This window comes from Peromyscus leucopus, chromosome 4, assembly GCF_004664715.2.
Source record: "Peromyscus leucopus breed LL Stock chromosome 4, UCI_PerLeu_2.1, whole genome shotgun sequence".
Taxonomy (NCBI): Eukaryota; Metazoa; Chordata; class Mammalia; order Rodentia; family Cricetidae; genus Peromyscus; species Peromyscus leucopus.
Genome location: NC_051066.1, coordinates 112,645,756 through 112,667,590, shown reverse-complemented (window position 1 = coordinate 112,667,590; position 21,835 = coordinate 112,645,756). Strand labels below are relative to the sequence as shown.

The window sequence follows — 21,835 nt, the reverse complement described above, 5'->3', positions numbered from 1 at the left end:
TCATGACCTGTATTGAACATAGTAGACTTTGAGTCCATCTTCTTAGATTTTCTTCAAAACAGACACATAATCTTGTACAATTTCACAATTTATTTTTTGTCTCATTATATTTATCTATAAGGTTATGGGTGTAGTGTGATACAGAGAGTACTATTTCCACTTCAAGGCCAAAGAATGTGCAGATCAATGATTTAATTAAAACATGGAAATAAAAAGGAACTGGGAATATGAATCAGAAGTGAAAATTTGCAAAAGGATTAGATAGAATAAATGAGCTTAGTGTAGCTAGAAGTTTCTCCGATCCTGCCTGGGCCCTGCAGTCCTGTGGCCTGCTTATAAAATAATCGCACAAAGGCTTAATATTATTTATAACTGCTCAACCATTAGCTCAAGCCTACCACTGACTAGCTCTTACACTTAAACTCGGCCCATTTATGTTAAACTATATGTTGCTATGTGTTCCGTGGATTTACCTGTGTGCCATTAAATGCTGTTCCCTGGATGGCAGGCTGGTGTCTCCTGACTCAGCCTTCCTCTTCCCAGAATTCTCCTTGTCGGCTTATGCTGCCTATACTTCCTGCCTGGCTACTGGCCAATCATCATTTTATTAAACCAGTGTAGAAAAGCATTGTCCCACAGCAACTTAGAGAAATGGTTAAATTAAAGTTGTTGGATATCAGAAGATGGCTAAGTTAGAAAGAATGCCTCCTGTCCCAGCATGAGAATCTGACTGCCCACCCCTGGTATCCATGTAAAAAGATGGCATGCCATGCACACCTGTAAACCCAGAACCTGTGGGTAAGGTACTGGTGATAGGAGGATGATGGTGCCTTGATGCTCATCAACCAAACTGAAAAATGGCAGACTCAGGTTCAGTGAGAGACTGTCTCAAGCTAATAGAACAAGACTTTTGACATCCTCCTCTGGCCTCTAAATACTCTGGCATGTGCATCTGTGAATGTGTGTTCCCACACATACATGTATGCATGCACACATACATACCCCTTCTGTGTAAACAGACAGGCACACACACACACACACACACACACACACACACACACACACACACACACACAAACTATTCAGGGAAAGAATTTAAGAGCAACAGACACTGCATGCTCTGCCAATATTCCTTCAGCATTGACCTCTGCAGTGCACCCTTTGTCTTACTGGGAAAGCCGGAGTATTTCTCTGGTTTCCAGAGTTACGTTGGCTAAAACACAGGATAGATGAGCAGTGACTCAAGTGATTGCTCATAAGCAATTATTCAAGCATTAAAGGTTATGATTTATCATGTAAATTTTCCATATTCATCAGTACCAGGCTAAAGAACTTAAAAATATGTTCAGATCTATCTTCTCAAGTCCTTCAGTAGAATGACCACTGATTCCTCTTAGTATTTATTGAATTCCTGCTCATTTCCTTTAAATTCTCTATCCTTTATTTTCCACATTTGCTTCCTCAAAACAATGCTTTGCATTCAATTTGTCTTAGAACCTGCTACAGTGACATTGAGCTTAATACAGAGTAAGCAAAACTCCTTAGCAGAAGAGGGAAAAAAATAGAATCCACCAACATGTACTATATCCTCCCTATAAGCCACGTCCTGTTAAACCACATTTACCAGATTCTCCAAGATAGAAACCCTAAAATTATCTTTGACTGTTCCTTCTTCTTTATATTCAAACTTTAAGAAATTCTGAAAATATATTCTAAATATTTCTCCAATATGCTTCTCTCCCTCTCTGCATGACCCTTCGCCAGATTAATTAATCTCCCTATTGGACTTTTACATAAACTTCTCAGCTTTCCTGCATCCATACTGGTCCTCCTGCTACCCATTGTCCATTCAGTATACCTAATAATTCTACTTTTACTCTACTCTCAGCATAGTAATACATAGTTATGTAGATGCTCAATGCTCTGAAAGCAGGAAAGTGAGAGTATTGGATGTGCCTGCTAAGTTCATATTTGCCTCTGTATTAGACATATTTTAGTAAAAAATGAATATAAAACAAAACTTATGAATATATTTCTTCATAGGCTGGAATTGCTTTTCAGCCCTAGTGGCAATAAAGCCACAGAATAGACACTTATAAACTATACATGCCTGTCTTTGCATTTCCCCATCAATGGAGTAATATTGTGAAAGCAGATTAATGTACACTAGACAATAAATGGAACAAATTAGAGGCTCATGAATGCCTAGGATGTGATCCAGGCAGTCATTCTCTATATGCCACTAAAATATCCTGAAGGTATTTTGTTTTCTCCTTTCCCCTCCTTAACCACAAAACATTTCCACAAATTGTGTTTTAAGATTTCATGTATATTGATAATTCCTTGTGGAACTTTGAGTAAAATTTTCAGAAAAGATTCGAAGCCTCCTCCAGGTTTCTTTTAGTATCTACATGACCTAAAGATTCTCTACTTCTATAAAGGTAGATGTAGGACCAGAAAGAATCTATTGATGGAGAAGTGAGATCACTGCACTTAAAACTTGAAGGAAACAGGAGTAAAAACATGGAGGAGACCAAGGAAAATCATGGATGAGGGAGATCAGCTACAACCAAGATGGATCTGGAAAAGTGGATGAGCAAAGCAAATTGATGCTGTTTATACAGCTCCATTCCCTGTGGTTATTTGTAGCTGACAGTGGCTTATGACTGACTTAATTTACAGAGTATACTGTGACTTTCTGACATCAAAATTTGTGAAATTACTAAAAGAATTTTAACTTTACTAAAAGAATGAACCAACTTAATGTACTACTCTTGGTTAGCATTGGAGGGAAGTTTGGAAGGAAAGGGGAAAGGTCTTGATGAAGTGAGTGTGGAGCTGGACTTGAAATAAACATCTTAGAGGAAATAGTAGAGAGGTTGTTTCCTAAGACTTGGAGGGAACAAACTTGAGACATAGGCAAGAGGATGATAGGCTAACCTATTTAACAAGTGAGTAACACTAGGTGGAGATGACTGTCTAAGGAACAGGATCAGTGCCAATACTAAAGATAATGAGAACAAAGGCAACTGAAAATCAGAATTATAGTGAAGGGAGAATATTAACTAATTCCTAAAGACTGCTAAAAGTATAGACAGAGTTTTCAAGGACAATAATTTGTGAAAGAAGACAGCAGACGCAGAGAGGCTAAGTTTTATATTTCACAGATGTTAAGGAATGTGTTGTAGTCATCAGATCCTTTGCATTGTTTCGTGTGATTCACCTGAGAAAGGTTATTGTTGCTAATCATCAACATATATAAAACCTGCAAATGAGTCTTTAATGGATTGTTCCAGAATCTTCTCAAATACAAGGTCATGCTACCCATTTTCTTCTTCTTTTCCAAATTTTAAACTTTAAAAATAGAGAGAAATGAGAATATTTAAGAAACTTCTTCTCTTCCTATGAGGAAGCCAAAGCATAACAAGTTTGGAGCTAAATCATAAGAGAAAAAATGGTTTCTTGGGTCTGCAGTAATAATCTTCCAAAGAGCACTATTGGACTATTGGTACATTATGGCAGAGAGAACTGTTCAGTGTCACATGGTACGGCTCCATCTGGTATCCTTTAGCAAATGTCCAGATGGATTCCTTTTCTGGTTCCCAGAAAGCTTGGCCAATCAACCTGAAAAAGCTGTGCCTCTGATTTTCCATCACAATCACCCAAGAAGGTTCACAGATCTTCTTGTTTCTATCTGCATTTCTTAAGAGACCTATGCTTTTATTTTTAACCATGAAATCTGCTTCTGAATTTCTAAGTAAAAACAATGCCAGCAACGTGTTTCTCCTAGGGTTTCCTTTTCCCTTTTCTTTCTTTCCTTTTTGTAACAATGATAGAAGACTAGACCTTGAAAATATCTCTCCTATTATCTTTCAAAAACTTCCTTCTTTTTTTCCTGTGGGTTTATTTTAGGACGTGAAAATGTTTATCACATCATTTTCACTTAAAGAATACCTGAGATTCAGTATTCAAGCTAATACTTGAGTTGGAGGCCACACCAATGAGAACAAAACCTATACAAAGAATTGTGTGTTTGCAAAGTTTTCCCTACATATTCATCTCCATCCACACAGGCCAAATATCTACATAAAATATCTAATATAAAAAAGAACCTTTTATAAGAGTCTAATTTCTATGTTTTCACAACTATATACTACACCCACATCACTCATCTGGAATAGGACTATGTTATTTCTGAGCCATATTTTTATTTTATAGCTTTATTTACTTGAATTGATACTTTTTTTAAACCAAAGTATGAGTTCAGGGGGATAGTACATAAAACATTGGCTTCTCATTCATTGAAATAATGTATTTATCTAAAACTTAAACTTTCTGTTAGAAGTTAATCATATTTTAGATTTTTTAACATTTATATTCCTTTTTAGGACTTCTAAAGAAAATGATAATTGTCTTTTTCTACTTTTTCAGAAATAGTACATCCATTTTTGTTATTAGGTAGATATTTGGGATGAAGTTCTTTTATGAGCCTCCTTTGCAGCTAGGTCTGTCAAATGTGCGATTTATTTCCAACGTGATGCAAAATGAAATAAAGTATGCAACTTCTGATGAGTGCAGTAGAGCTCTGGGAAGCTTTACCTCTACTTTAAGCAATTGTGAATTACCAGAGCAGAGAGAGTTCCAGCAACAACTGTACATTCTATGGTGATTTTGAGAGCAGGAGCTACGTTCAACACAACAGCAAGATAACCATACTTTGGGTCTTATACTATTAAGTACCGTTTTTACCTAGAGTTGCAACAAATTTGACATATTTAATTTTGAGAGAAAAATAAATTTCTACCTTCATAGCCTTCTTATTGAAATTTTCTAGAAGAGCAATTTCAAACTAAAAGCCATGTAGTAATGTATATAATTGCAATGGGAAAATTTTCAGAACACTATTCAGTATCATAGCAAGCTGTCAAGATCATGGTAGATAATAAAAAGACAATGAACCTTTGAGCCTGTTCCTACTCTTCAATGTATTTTTTTCCTTTTTCAAGTTATTTTTCAACATTCCATCAAATCAAACTGAACTTATATATTTTGGCACAAAAGCCCCCCTGATTTCCAAGTTGAAGCTTCCATGATATTTTGTTCAATTTGACAATACAAACTGTTTTTCATGAATTCAGAGTATGAAGGAAATAAACATACACTTCCTATCTCAGAAGAATCCATCCACAATGACTGCAAGTAGGCCGTGTATAAACCCCCAGCTTCCTCACACTGTTAGATGGATTAACTCCAAATCATTTCTTCTACCTGATTTCCAGATTCAAACAAGACAGTACCAAGCTTGCTATCTTATCTTCCTCTGGCCCCACTTCCTCAGTGTTCTATTCTTGTCACCAAGGATCTAGTCATAAACAAATCTGTATAAATAATCTTTACCTTAGGAGCAGCTCCTTTTAGTGCTGGAACCAAGATACTGTGTATTTTGTGAGTGTCAGTAGAAACATTTATTTCCAGGTGAATGCTTCATTTTTTTAAATCCCAGTCCTCTATATAGAATAAAACCAAGTCTGATATGCACCTTGAAAAACTGCTATTCAGATCTTTACTAATTACACATCCAAGAAAGATTAGTTTCTAAAATATATAAAGAACAACAAAAAAGGACCTTGACATAAAGAAAATAAATTACCCAATTTAAAATGGAGTAAAGATTTAAACAGAAAGTTCTCAAAAGATGAAACATAAATGGCTGAAAAACATTTAAAGAAATATTAAATATCCTTAGTCATCAGGGAAGTACAAATCAAAACTACTATGATATTCCATCTTACACCTATCAGAATGACTGAGATTAATAAAACAAATTATAACTCATGCTGCTGAAGATTTGGAATAAGGGGAACACTTATCCTTTGCTTTTGGGAGTATGAACTTGTACAGCCACTATGGAAATCAGTGTGGTAGTAGGCCCTCAGCAAGCTGGAAATATATTTACCTCAAGATCCAGCCATACCACTCTTGTGTATATACCCAAAGGATGCTTCATACTACTATAGAGACAGTTGCCCAACTATATTTATTGGTGCTCTATCCATAATATCCAGAAATTAGAAACAGCCTAAATATCTACCAACAGATGACTGGATAAAGAAAATATGGTAAGTTTACATGTTGGAATATTACTCATCTTCTTAAATCATAAAATTCATGGTAAATGAATGAAGTCAGAAAAATTCATTCTGAGTGAGGTAACGTAGACCCCAAAAGACAAATATTGTATATATCCACTGGTATGTGGATATTAGCTCTTAAGTCCTTGATAGGCAGGCTATATATAATCCATATAATTGCAAAGGTAGATATAGAGTAAGGTATTAGGTGGAGGAAAAGATCTCCTTATGAAGAGGAGATAGAATAGATACTTATGGATGGATAGATAGATGGATGGGTGGGTGGATGGGTGGATGGAGGACTGTAATGGGAGGATCTGTAATGAGGGACTGTAATGGGATGGGGAGAGTAGAGGGGGGTAAGGGAGATAATACTGGGAAGGACAGCTAAAACAAAGAACCATTTGAGGGGTCATATGGAAACCTAATACAGTTGAAGTTTTGTATATATTTTATATATATTCATATATGTGCATATATATACATATATATGAATGAAATGAAATAGAAATAGAAATCACTAACTAATTGGAATGGCAAAGCCCTAAATAGACATATCACCACCAAATGAAACTTCCAGTGCTAGGAATAGGTTCCATCTAAGTGAATTGTTATTCAAAGGGGCCCCACAGAACCCAAAACAACCCAGATGATTATCAATGCTATTGGTTGTTCTTCACAAACTGATAGTAAGACCCTATTTCTTTAGACAACACCATATAACTCACTGAACACAAAGAAGTTGAATTGGTGCCGACCTAGAGCCTTCATCCCTAATGACTAGTGTTCATGGTACTAGAAGGTACTCCACACACTACTGGAAGAGAGAAGTAAACGCCAACCCAGCTATAAACCCTGAAATCTACAATGGTGATCTGCCTGCAAGATATGCTAGTACTATAATGGCACAAATGTTGTAGGGGTAACCAACCACTATCTGATTGGAATTAAGGTCTACTTTATGAGATGGAACCTATGTCTTATAGTGCATGGGTGACCATGAACCAGAGACTAAATAGGCCATGGACCTAAAGGAAAACGAAATACATACTACTGTTCTGCTAATGCACTGGTTCTCATCCTGTGGATCTCAAACCCTTTGGGATTGAATGAGTTTTTCATGGAGGTCATATATGAGATACCATGCATATCAGATATTTTTCAATTCATAACTGAAGCAAGATTACAATCATGAAGTAACAACAAAAATAATTTTATGGTTGGGGTCACCACAACATGAGGAACTGTGTTAAAGAGTCATAGCATTAGGAAGGTTGAAAACCACTGTGCTAAAGGAAAGTAGCAATAAAATGACTCCTACAAACATTCTCCTATACTCATAGATCAGTATTTTGCCCAGTCACTATCGTATCATAGACTCTTCCTCCCACAGTAGATGGGAACAAATACAAAGATCCACAACTGGACATTGTGTAGAGCATGAGAGATCTTGGAAATCTCAATCCTGAATAGTATGTCTCCATCAAATCCCTCCCCTCAGGACTCAGGCCAGTGTAGAAGGGGAAGTCGAAAAATTGTAAGAGCTAGTGGAGATGAAAGAGGCCAAGGAAACAAGATTTTGCAGACACAACAGACCTGAGCACATATGAACTTTTATACTGTGGCTGCAAGTACTGGGCCTGTATAGGTCTAAGCCAGATGGGGTACCTGCTCTGAGTAGAGAAGTGAACACAAGTCCCCATGCCCAACCCAGAAGCTATCTCCAACTGATAACTGCTCACAAAGGAAAAATTAGTTTTCTCCAGTGGAATCTCACTGGGTATACAAATCACACATAAAGGCAGGCCCTGTGCCTAGCAGTAGATACCCAACACAAAATGAACTACTGTATTTTGGAGGGCTTTGTTTCATTTTGGTTTTTGTTTGTTTTGCATTGCATTGTCTCACCATGCTTTGTCTTGGCCTTTGTTTTTTTAACACTACAGATCTTTCGCTTATATATTATGATTTCTGATTTTGTTTTTAAGTGTTTTCTATGTGTGAAAATGTGTGTCTCAGCATCTGTCTGTATGCATTTCTTTTACTTTTTCTTTGGCTATTTTTTCTGCTTATTTGCTTTGTCCTATTCTGGTATGTTATAATTTTAACACACACACACATATATGAAGTTTTATATAATAAGGTGTTATATATACATATATATGTATATATGCATGTCCACATATAAATGCATTTTTGTACACACACACACACACACACACACATATATAAAGTTATAATTTAGTCAGTTTCCACATGGTCTTTTAAACTCCTCCAGTGTTAGCTATCCTTCCCCCATACACATTGTCCTCCTCTTCTAACCTTGTCACTTAAACCTCCCAGAACTTGAAGTTTGGACCTTATTGCTAAAGACTCCACAGAGTTGATCTCAGCACACATAGAAATCAGGTCAGCACTGATAAGGTAGCTTCTTCCCTTCTGGCTAGCTTTCATAGTACCAGAAGATGCTATGTAGGCTACCAAGGGGGAAGTCATCACCAGGCTTACCCAGATGTAAACCCTGTGAAAGAGAATAATGACCAGCATGCTGAGCTTATACTCATGGGAACAGTAGTGTCATGAATGTTACAGAGAAAAACAATTGCTTTCTGATTGGATTTAAAGCTTACTCCACACAAAGAAATGCATGTTTAGTACTGTAAATTTGATCGAAAGCCCATGGTTAGAGAGCTCATAGACCCTGGGGGTAAATCACCTAATTCAATTAGTATGTCAAATAGATATATTACCAAACTTTTCTCTATATTTTTATCTGTCTACCCATACATTAGGGCAGCTCTGAGAGTTCAGAGAAATTTCTTTGTGTCAGGAACAGTGCTTCATGCAGGAATTCAGAACTTGTCAAAGTACAGGGAATAAGCATCAATCCCAGATGGGACATCTACATTACTCCCCCACCACATGCCAAGTCTTAGGGACTGTCATAGAAGAAGAGATAGACAGATTTCAAAGCCAGATGTCTAGGGTGACTGGAGGAAACAGTAACTTCTGGGCATGACAGACCCACTTCATTTATGAACTCAATGTGGCTGTGGTTGCCTATGCAAGACCTGCACAAGACCAAACTAGTCAACATTTTAGCATGGAGGGGAAGTGCTTCAAGAATCTCCACCCCTGAGGAGCAAGGGACAGTTGAGGACTTCTAGGTGAAGGAGAGTGAGTTTTCCTTGCTAGCCCCCAGTAGGTCAGAAACATCTCCATATCCATTGACCTATGAACATCACAAATTAGATTTAGACATCTTTTAAAGACTTTGTGGGAGCAGGGAGCACCAGCTCAGTGTGGGTGTGAAGTTCTGAGGTTCCAGTTACATTCCAATATCCAGAGTCTGTAGTGCTATGGTCACAGAGATTACTTTGTGCCTATGTCTCTAAACACAGCTCAAGATAGTAGATAGATTTCAGTGTGTCTAAAGTTTGGTAACTTGCTTCTGGTAGGTTCATAGAACCCAAAAGGTGACCAAGATTTTGACCCCTATCTGATTGTTTCTGTCCCTAGAGTGCAGTCTTACTTTTGGTCCTATTGGAACACAGCCAAGCAGGATCACCTCAGAGACTCATTTTAAGAATCAACACTAAGTCCCCATAGCTGACTTCATGCAAATGTTCCCCTATGAAGAGCCACAGAAAACAAAACACCTCAAAAGTTTCTAAAGAAATGTAAGTCAAAAAGAAACTCACTCTGGTAGATGTACAAAAACACAACAAAGAAACACAAAGAATATGACACAGCCAACATTATTATACATAATCAATGCCACATTCCCTATCAGGGATCCAAAGCTACAGATATATCTGAAATATCTAAGAAAGAATTCAGGGTTTTACTTTGTAAAACAATTAATGATCATATTGATGAATCAAACAAATTCACAAATTAAGGAAATCTATTCCAGACTTGACAAGATAGTCTCCAAAATGAAAGTAACAGAAAATTGGAAGCAAAAGATCAAAATGCTGAGGAAAAATTAGGCAAAAAGATTAAAACATTGAAAAAAATCCACAGAAATATTTGAAAAGAAAGAGATGATCAAGTAAATAAAAAACACAATTGATAACACCATTAACAGACAATCCCATGGAGAAGAATGAATTTCAGGGATAGAGAACAAAATTGAGATGATAATACAAATACCTATAAACAAAGAAAAAGTAACTAAGGAGCATGAATGATATTTCCAAAAGGTATGGAGATTAAAAAGAACAGTGTAAAAATCAACTAGAGTTGATTCTTCAAAAAACTTAACAAAATTGATAAACCTTCAGCCAAACTGATAAAAAAAGTCAGATAAGAGATAAGGCAATAAAATTAGAAATTAAAGGGGTGCCATTATAACAAACTTTAATGAAATACAGAACATTATAAGAGATTATTATGAAAACTTGTACTCTAAAAAACTGGTTAATACAGAAGAAATAGAACAGTTTCTACATGCACACTATTTACTCAAATTAAGCCCTAAAGTTACAAGCTCAAACTGATCCATTACAAGCATGAGATTAAAGCTGTAATCAAAAGCTTATTCCTCAAAGAAAATTCCAGAACTGGACAGATTTGTTGTTGTTCTGTCAGACATTCAGTGAAGATCTCGCACAAATTTCTTAACTTGTTCCATAAAAGAGAAAGTGAGAAACCAAGTTAATTCTATGAAGCAAGTGTTATTATGATACAAAAACCTGGTAAATATGCAACATAAAAGAAAACTATGGTACAATTTCTTTGATGAACACAGTTGCAAAATTTATCAACATAACACTTGCAAAACTAATTCAAGAACACATTAAGATTAAACATTATGACCAAGTGGACTTTATTCCAGAAAGGTAAAGTTTGTTCAAAATATATAAATCAATAAATGTAATGCATCATATAAATAAATGTAGGTACAGTGTTGTGGAATATTATTTTAAGATGTGTTACATTTGTTTATGCTGTGGAACATTTGTTTAATGATACAAAGATGTGTTCATTTTTTTATGTTGCATTTGTTTAACTCTGTGACGCATGTTACTGTGCCTGTCTAAAACACTTGATTGGTCTAATAAAGAGCTAAATGGCCAATAGCTTGGCAGGAAAGGATAGGTGGGGCTGGCAGGCAGAGAGAATAAATAGAAGGAGAAATCTGGAAAGAAGGAAAATCATGGAGTGAGAAAAGAAGGGGAAAACCACACAGCCACACAGCCAGACATGGAATAGTAAGGAAAGAAAAGATATACAGACATAGAGAAAGGTAGATGGGATAATTTAAGAAAAGCTGGCAAAAAACAAGCCAAGCTAAGGCCAGGCATTCATAAGTAAGAATAAAACTCCATGTGTACTTTTTTGGGTGGCAGGCACCCCAAACAGCAGTAAGAACAAAAAGTGAAAAGAGTAAAGAATTAAAAACCAAGAACTACAGGACACAAACCACATAATTATTATTTTTTCTTTTTTTCACATAATTATTTTAATTGATGCTGAAAAGGCATTCAACAAGTCAACATATTTTCATGAAAAAATTCTGGTGACTTTAGAAATAGATTGAGCTATTTCTATTATTTCAAAATAATAAAGTTCATTGACACCCCTGTAGCCAACATGATATTGATTCAAGATAAATAGCATTTCCTCTAAACTCAGAAATAAAACAAATATGCCCACTCTCCTCTCTCTTATTTGATAGAGTCCTCAAAGCTTTAGCTATAGCAATTAGAAAAGAGAAAGACATAAAGTGATGGAAATAGGAAAGGAGGTAGTCAAACTATATTTGAATATGACATAGTTCTCATTACTTAAAAAAGCCTATCCAGTCTGCCAGAAAATTGTCAGACCTAATAAACAAAGTTGCAAGACACATCAACTTAAAAACAATACTTTTCATATATGGCAAGAATGTAATTGTAGAAAAAGAAATTAGGAAAAGTTTACTATTAAAAATACATCAAAAACAAATGTTTAAAAATATATCTAACCAAAAAAGAGAAAGGTTTCTACAATGAAAATTTCCAGATGCTGAAAAAGAAACACTTAGGCATTCCATTGAAGACATAGTTCATGTTAAAAGAATTCATTTTGTTCCTGGTTTTGGGAATACAGTCCAGCATGGTGATGAAGGCATGGTAGTGGGAACGTGGGAATTTGCAACCTTGCATCTGCTGTCAGAAAGCAGAATTCCATTAGAAAGTGATGGACATAGACAACCATCTCACGTTGCTCCTTTTTATTCAGCCCATAGCCACAATTCATTGGGCTGTGCTGTTCAAGATAGGTTTTTTTCCATTAGTTAAATTTCTCTGGAGACACTCTCATAGACATCCCCAGAGGTGCGTTTCTAGGTGATTCCAAAACTGATCATGTTAAGAGAAGATTAGTCACAACAGAACCCTTTGTGTAAGTGTTCTCATGACTAATTTCTCCTTCCTTTTCCTACTAGAATGCTATTGGCTTACACTAGTCATTTTCAAATGCTACCTGAACCTTGTGGTCCTCCACAATTCTCCATCCTCAGTGTGAAGTCCTTCCTTGATATGCATTGTTTGTGTTCCCAGACCACAAACTGGGCTCAACTTAAACAGAACTTTTACATATTCTAACCCTTCTCATCTCCACATTATTCAGTCTAGTCTAGTCTCTTAGTTTTAGTAGGCATGCAAAGCATTTGTTTCATTAGTGAACCATTTTCAGGTAGTTAATGTACTAAAACCTAAATTTGCAATGCCTGAAGAACCTCACAGACAATTTAATGATTATATTGTCTTCTTATATTGCTTAGATTAAACAATTAAAGAATTAGAAAGCCACATCAGCAGCATGTGACAGTGGACTATCTTACCCCATCCTTCAGTGAGAGGGGAGTTGGCTGGTTGAAACAGGTTGCCTGCAGGTATTTGATGCATGGGGTTTGTAAGGAAGGAGACAGCTGTAACTATTCTCTGACAGTCCATATGGTGTGTTACGCAAGTATTATTAAAGAGGGCACTTCATTTTCCGAGATCGCTGAGGATGAACACAGTGAGTCATTAAGACAGGAAGAATTTACTTGTATAGAACTGAGTGCAAAGTTATCCTTTGCTGCTTCCTCAAGTCTCTCCTCTGGATTTGAATTACTCTTTGCAATGAATGCAGGTGATGATGAGTCAAGAAACCAGAACTTTCCAACTGGTGGAGTAGATTAAGAGCACTGAGTGAATGCCATTGAGTCTGTTCCTAGGCAACCTTAAGTTGAGACTGTACTACTGCCTCCACCCCCAAAACTTACACTGGAGTACCTCTGCAGGGCTCAGTGACCAAGGAACAGTCAGGGAAGGAGCCAATATCTGTGGAGACAAAGTAGTTTTGCCCCTGTGCTACAGTGGGAGAGTGTTGCTGTGGAGCAAGCCATGTATTTCCACGGAGACTCCTGTGACATTTGGGGACTGCAGACCCTACACCTGATGGATGTTGCCCAGAGGACAGAACACATAAAGTCTCGAAAAGGATGTGGAACTCCCTTTTGCTGTGTAGCACAGTTAAGGATCTGGTGTGTGGGATCTATATGTAGGTTGTTCTGTGAGAAAGCCAACCCCATCCAGCATGGTTTTAGAATTCTCTCCAACTAACCACACCTGCTGGGTCAAGTATATTGGCAAGTGGAAGAGTACTAAGTGATGGAAGAGCAAGCACATAAAGCTAGACTCCTTCTCAGTCTTGGTTCATGCTTTCTACTTTCAGGAAGATCTTAGTGTCATGCCAATATCCAACTTGAAGAACTGCATTTAAATGCTCATATTTTATCATGAATCCAGGGTGTTTGAATTTGGATTTCTGTTTTGTATTTCAGTAGGCTGCTAGGTGAGTTGATCTGTCTGTTTTATTTGAATGGAGAAACCCTGTGTATCAGTTAGGAGACTCCTCATACGTTTTGAGGAGATTTTGTTCAATAGATTATATAGTTTATGCTCTGTAAAGAAATTTTCTAACTTCAAATGTGTGTTTCCTGAAGTTTTGACATAGTCTGTCTTCCTATTCCATCTATTGAAATAGCCAATAGTCTACTATCCTTTAAAAACTGTCCTCATAATTGAACAAGAGCTACATAATCTAAACAAAGTACAATAAATTTATTTAAATGAAGAAAGAGAAAACAAAAGGTTAACATCATTGTAATTGTTTAAAATCATATAATTAATAAGTTGTAAAATGGAGTCAACATAGATGTGTTAACTTGGATTGCACATATATTTTAATGTTAAATTCTAAATTCAAGGGATTTATAGTCATTTGAAACTATTTGTATGATACTGTAAGTTACAACATTTCACATGGTCTCAAATCCATAAAATATTCAGTACTGAAACATAAAATATTAGTCTTTTCTATCAAATATCATCAAACTTGTATTTCTCCAAGAAATTGAAAACTTTTTGTCTCCCTCAGCTTGTAAGACTTTTATACAAATGTTTTAATTGTCTCCACTTAATCTTTGTTTTTACAAAGGCCCTGGTGGATTCTCAGAACTTAAGTGACTTAGTGGCTGTCCTCTTCCCACTGCCCTTCATTTCCGCTCTCTGTGCCAGAGTTTTTTAAAACTAGCCAATCATGAAAGATTGTAAGGTTGGACTCCAGTTGCTGAGGGAAAGCCACAGTCACTACCTGTACGAGAATGCAATCAAATGGACACACAGCCTCTGTGTAGTGCTTCCTCCACTTCATAAGCAGAACATCCTTTGGATCAAGAGTCACGTTTTGCCTTGTTGAGACACTTCTATTGGAATGGTACTTACTCTCGTTATTTGTGACCTTAACCTTATTTCTAACTCTTGACCAGGAGGGGAATCTATGTATATTTGAGTGAAGCAGATATCTAGAAAATCTTTATATTTGCTGCTCAACATTTCTTTGAACCAGAAAATTCTCCAAAGTAGATTCTACTAGCACTTGAATTTTTCAGATATTCTATCATAGGAATGAGAAAGTAAAAACACAGAAAATTGGTAGAAAAGGGTAGAGTCCTTACTGAAGGAAACATGACTAAGTAGTTTTTGAGCCTTCTGCCCCATGACTGAAGGAGGAATGGAGTAGAGTGCTGTGAGTGGAGCTTTGTGGACTATTTTGGTCAGAAGGTGAAGACCAATGAACTGATAGAAATGCAGTCAATGAAGTGTTGATCCTGGCTCATGAGATTTTAATGGGGAGGCAGCTTGGCTACCGGGCTAGAGGTTGCTCATATCACATTCAAGCAAAGAATCTGACTGCATTCTGCCCATGTCCTAACTTTTTAATGAGGTTGAAATGAAAACAGGCTTGAACAGTTTGTCAGAGAAAATTTCAAGACAGCATAGTATAGTCAGTCCCATGGTAACCGGTCACTGTGTTTATTGATATTGATAATGACAATCCAAAGCAGAATAGTATGAAAGATGTGCAGTTTCAAGAAGAAAACAGTACAAGTAAATTTTAAAATTGCAGACAAAGTGTCTGGGAAGAGAGCAGCTGAAATTATTTTTAAAAAGATTAATGTTAATAAGTAGAAACACTGATCTTTGCACTGGGACAATAAGAAAGTTGCCTCAAGAGCAAGACACCATCATTGGAAAGCTCCAACTTGTAAAGATGCAAGTTTATTTGAAAGGAGAAAACATGTACTGTGATTACAGGTAAAGAGGTTCCCTGACAAGATAGCAGCACAAGGAGTTGTTTTCCCACATCCAGCCAGTAAGGTATCCAAAAGTCACTTCTGCTGTGGTAGAATTGAGCCATAGAACATCTCACATTTTCAAAAGAACTGGCAGTATCATTTACATGATAACTAGTTTTTCAGGCATACAAAATGTAAAAAATTATAGCTTCATAGAGTCTTGTACCAAGGTTCTAGAAACCACCTCAAGTGAGACAATGTGTCATAGAGCTGAGAAGCCATGCACAAAACTGTGAAAATGATAGGGCCATGGGATGCCTCCTGAGGAAAGTTATTATCTTTTTTTATTTTTATTTTTATTTTTTTTTTTTTGAGACAGGGTTTCTCTGTGTAGCTTTGCACCTTCCCTGGAACTCGCTTTGGAGACCAGGCTGGCCTTGAACTCACAGATATCTGCCTGCCTCTGCCTCCCGAGTGCTGGGATTAAAGGCGTGCGCCGCCGCCGCCGCCGCCGCCGCAGCAGCCACCCAGCAAGTTACCATCTTTAAATGTGGCTGACCTAGGAAAGAAGCTACTTGTGCTTCAGGTAGCAGACTGGGAGGAACAGGATGCCAAAGGTTGTTGGAGCCCACATGATGCCATCAAATAATCCAGGATATTGGATATGAAGCTTTGGAATTTGGTGTTTTTCTTACTGTCCTTGGGTTTTGCTTTGGTTTTATCTTTCCTTGATATTCTCCTATTCCTCTCCTTTGGAACAAGACTATTTATTCTGTGCTGTTGGATATGGGAATTATGTAGTTTGTGTTTTGATTTTACACAGGATCACAGTTAAAAGTTTGTCTTGCGTCTCAGAAGAATTTTTAGATGCTTTAACAGTATTGAGACTGTTAAAGATTATGGCGACTTTTGGAGTTTAACTAAACTCATTTTATATTATGAAAATGACCATGATTTTTTTTTGTGTGTGATCCAGGGGAATAATGACACCTAAAAAGTGACATGTCTTGTGGACTGGTCATCAGTTAGGAGTGCTTATTGCTTTTACAGAGGACCCAAATTCAGTTCCCAAACCTCGTGGTAGGTAGCTCACAACTTCTGGCCAATGTAGGTGTACACTCATGTGCACAGCCACAAAATACACATACATACACATAATTAGAAGTCAAAATAAAATCTAAAACTAAAAGTGATATGTTTTGATGTCAAGTGAAAAGAGGTAAACTTGTGATGATTAATCATCATTTTCAAAATGAATGTATTCAGAAACCGTGAAAGCATACATCTGGGTTTGTCCTTAAGGGCAGAGAAGTTTAAGTAAGGAGGGAATATGAGTGATAACATACTATAGACTGGGGCCCTGTTCTGAATAAAAGGGAAAAGGGACAAAGTGATATGAAGACTAGCATTCATCTCATCCCTTTCTGCTTCCTTACTGTGGAAAGTGTCGCACACACTTTACACAATGTCATTACCTGCCATGATGAACTAACTGTACCTCTTCAAACTGAACCAAAACAAACCTTCACTTCCTAAAGTTGTTTGTCATCTCATATTTGGCCATAGTGACAAGGGAAGTAGCTCATCCTGCTTCTATCATGGAAATAGTTAAGCAGTTTGATCTAAAGCAGTGTTTTGCAACGTTCCAACTGCTGTGACCTTTTAATACAAGTTCCTCATGTTGTGGTGACCCCAACCATAAAATTATTTTCATTACTACTTCACAACTGTATGTTTGCTACTGCTATAAATCCTAATGAACATATATGATATGCAAGATATCTGATATGTGACCTCTATGAAAAGATCCCCCTTTTCCTTTCTATCCGTTGTCACCAGTCCATGGGGACAAAGGAGCAAAGTGGTGACATAGACCTTTGTATGGGCTGTGAACATGAGGGAAATAGCCCTCCAGGATACTGCCTCAGTGAGAAAGCTCAGTTTTACTCCAGAGAATAGAGAATATGTAAAATTGGGAATCACCAAATTTGCTGGGCACTTACCTAATTTGCATTAAACAGCACACTCCTAGCATAATGTTCCAAGTACAAGGCTTAATTATAATCTGTGGAAGCATGATCCTATCATAATGCTCCTAGCACAATGTCTAATTACCATATAGACAATAGGGGGAAGTTTCTGTAAGGAACTCTGTCAAGGGTCATACCAAGGATAAGTGCATATGTGCCTAGAGACAGTCTTCAAATAAAGTCAGGTAGAGAACATGGCACCTCGTGCCATGTGGAGGGAGTCCTCCTTGTCATCAAGCTTGAAGAGAGCTGCCAGGCCATTGTAAGCTGCAACCTCTGACAAGCAGGGCCTCCCAGCACACTCCCACAGGGGTTGTGACCCATAGGTTGAGAACCACCAATTTAAAGTTTGCATAAGGTACGTCTAGGAACATTGTACTAAACTTACTTCTTGTATGCAACTTCAGTTCTGGAGCTCCTAGCACACCAGAGAGGAACATGATTTCTCTTTACCCTGCTTGATGCTATCCTAAGGGAGTTCACCTAACATATTTGTATCTCCTTCCTTTTGGACAAGGATGAAAGAAAAGAATCTTTTGAACTGAGGATTAAGAAGTACCAGATCAGGAAATGGGACAGAAAAAATAGTTAAATCAGGAAGGGCTTCCACTTTGAAGGAAGAAATTGCATCCACTGGAATTGTAAGAAGGTTTTGGGGGATGAAGAAGAACATAATTCTATTTGGCCTTCCAGTTCACATTTTCCTTACTGTAGCAAGCCAGTTTTCCCAGAAGCAGACTTGCAGAGAGAGCTTTGGTATTGAGAATGTGCACTCCTATCCTGGGGATAGGAGTGGCTCAGTTAAGCGATTGCTTGATTTTGATCCCCAGTAACCCCAGAAAAATCTAGATGTGTTGCATACCCATAATCTCAGTGCTGAACAGGTTCCTGTTGCTCACTGGCAAAATGTATATATAGCATATGTGGCAAGTTCCAGGCCAATGAGAGACCCTGTCTCGAGGGGGACAACATTCCAGATAAAAACACATGAGGTTATTATCCTAAGTTCCACACTTACATAAATTAATACCAACCTGCACACACATGAACACACACACACACACACACACACACACACACACACACACACACACGAACAAACATACACAGTGCCCCGGTGATATAACACCATAGATGAATGGAAGCAGAACCAGATAGAGAAAAGGTCACAAAGGTGCAGAGTGTCATCAACTCTGGCCAACTTTCCAGGAAGTTCTGGAGCTACAGTGGCCCTTCAGAGTTGCACCAAAATGGGCCAAGATGGCCATGCTTTGATATTGTCACAGCCATTGGTTATTTTATCCAATTTGCCCCAGGAAGAGCTAGGACCTAAAACAGGTCAGTTCCCCTGGGCTGGGGCAATACTTGAAGTTGCTGAGTAAACACCCTACTCCTATGTGCTAAGAAACAAGTATTTCCTGGAATGGGCATTCTGCATAACATGTTAAGCATCTGTCACATCCAATTTACTAATTTCAGAATCACCTGGGTGTAGCTAGATGTTTTCCTGTGCCCGCCCACCGCCCACCTAGCCGGCTGTCAGGACAAATCTCTCCCACTCTCGTCCCCCAAGTAAACACAGAGAGGCTTTATTAATTAAAACTGCTCGGCCATTAGCTCAGGCCTACCACTGACCAGCTCTTACACTTACACTCAGCCCATTTCTGTTAATCTATATATTGCTACATGTTCCATGGCTTTACCTGTGTGCCATTACATGCTGCTTCCTGGATGGTGGGCTGATGTCTCTCCCTGCTTTCTTCCTGGCTCTCTCTTTGAATTTCCCATCTGCATCTAAGCTGCCTTGCCATAGGCCAAATGGCTTTATTTATCAACCAATCAGAGCAACACATATTCACAGGGTACAGAAAGGCATTTACCCATCACCTGGGGACCTAGTGGGACTCAGGTTTCTTTGTGAATTGGTAGACACAAAACACAGGCAGACATTTCAATTTTAAATAAACTTCTCAAATGAAAGTTGGATGCACAGAAATTTTATAACTACTCTTTTATTCTTTTATGTATTTATTCAAATCCATTAAGAAAAGACAATGGTCTAGTACTTTGATATTGGCTTATAGCACATTTTCCCCCCATCTCAAAGTACATTCCTTCGACTCTCATAAAAATTCTGTGAAATAAGCTGAACTCACATCTGTATTTTGCAGATAAGCAAAGGAGTTTAGGAGGCATAGATTGCATACACAAGGTCACAATGCTGCTCAGTATTACTCAGCTAAATCTTGCACATCCCATTTGAAGACCCCCAACCTCTCCTCTCATACACTTAAAACTTATTATGAAATCAGCCATGTTGTTCTTTAAAGAAGATAAATATCCTCACTATCCTTAGAAACTTTCTCAATGTTATCTTAGTGACCTTTCTTATAACAACAAAAATTGTTGCTGTCATGGTAATCCCAGAGTTTTCACTGTATTCCAACATGCCTAGATGGTCATGTGGTGCCAGCTTTTCATCCAGAAAATATCTTTTGCTTTAACTCACAATACCAGAAAAGAAGGTGCTGCACTCTCCTATGTTTTCTCTGAATAAGCCCTTCCTGAATCTTCATAGGACTGAGTAGTGTTTTCAAGGAAAAGGGGGAAGTATATTAAGCTCCCCCTCAAAAGACACTCAGGTGACATCTGTGAGAAGATGCCTTAACCCAGCAGTTCTCAAACTTCCTAATACTGCAACCCTTTAATACAGCTCCTATGTTGTGGTGACTCCTAATCATAAAATTATTTTCATTGTTACTTTATAATTGTAATTTTTCTACTGTTATGAATCATAATGTAAATATCTGTTTTCTGATGGTCTTAGGTGACCCCTGTGAAAGGGTCATTCTACCCTCAAAGTGGCCATGACTCATAGGCTGAGAACCACTGCTTTAACCAAAAACAAACAAACAAACAAACTGAAACAAGCACAGGTTGGGCTAATGGGCAGAGAATCTGGTTATTTGGTGTGAGCATGTGGCATCTTCTTCAAAACTCTAATCAGTTCTCTAATTCTCTCTCAATCACGAGATCACTGCAAAGCAATGGAAGAGCTTTGGCGTTCTCGAAAAGAATCCATGCTGTATTCCACAATGACAGTTTTACTATATGACAAGTCACAATCTTTCATCACCTACACATGATCCAGTAACAATGACAAAGAAGCTCCAGACATACAGGTGAAGTTGTACTTTGTCGTCCAACTACGAACACAAAATTAAACAATAGTTTGGGAATGCTTTGGATGACAGTCTTACATGATAATGCTGACAATGTTTTTCTTTGGACAGAAAAACCTGGTATTCATTAGTGTGTTGGGATTTCAGTGGGATAGAAACACTTGCATACACTTGTATATTAGCAACTTTTATGCAAGTCAAAGACCCTATTTTGTTAACTGCCTTAGTTCATGCATTCTAAGCTATAATATATAAGCAGTGAATGTTCTAACTTTCTCAAATGCTCTGGGGTGAAGTTTGACCTAAAGCATTCAAGGAGATTTCATACAGGTTTTACAAACCCCCACTGAAGTTCACAGCCTTTAAGGTACATGGGTTTCTTTTGAGCAAAAGGACAGAGCTCACTAAATTGGATAAAGTAATTTCTTGTTGCTCCAGGCCACTAGCACTTACAACTCAATTCCTCAGAACTTTGGCTGTCTTAAACCTGTAGTGATTCATCTCCTCTTCAGTGATTTATAAATTTATAATACAACCATTCTTAAAAATGAAATTATTTTACACATTTAGGTTAATTTCTGAGCTCTTATTTCTGATTTATCAGTGTCTACCTTATATTCTGTAACCAAAATATTTTCATGTTGGCTCTCTTAATGTAAAATAAAGTGTCTGAGTATTTGAGTGTGGACTTGTCCTTGTAGAAGACACCATCCCCTTTAGCTTCCCATGAACTGGCCCTGGTTTTGCTCTCAGGACAATTTTATATATTTGTTAGTGCATCTTCTTGTGCTAGGTACCCTTCATGCTGCTGTTATTGTTTTATGTTCCTTAGTTCTCATTGCATATGGCTTTCCTAGGCAGTCTTTATGTTTTAGA

General features: G+C 37.5%; 1 pseudogene; it reads left to right on the top strand.

The window, feature by feature from the left end:
* Positions 1–10,316: 10,316 nt before the first annotated feature.
* Positions 10,317–13,778, top strand: LOC114703661 (annotated as a pseudogene).
* The last annotated feature ends 8,057 nt before the right edge of the window (positions 13,779–21,835 follow it).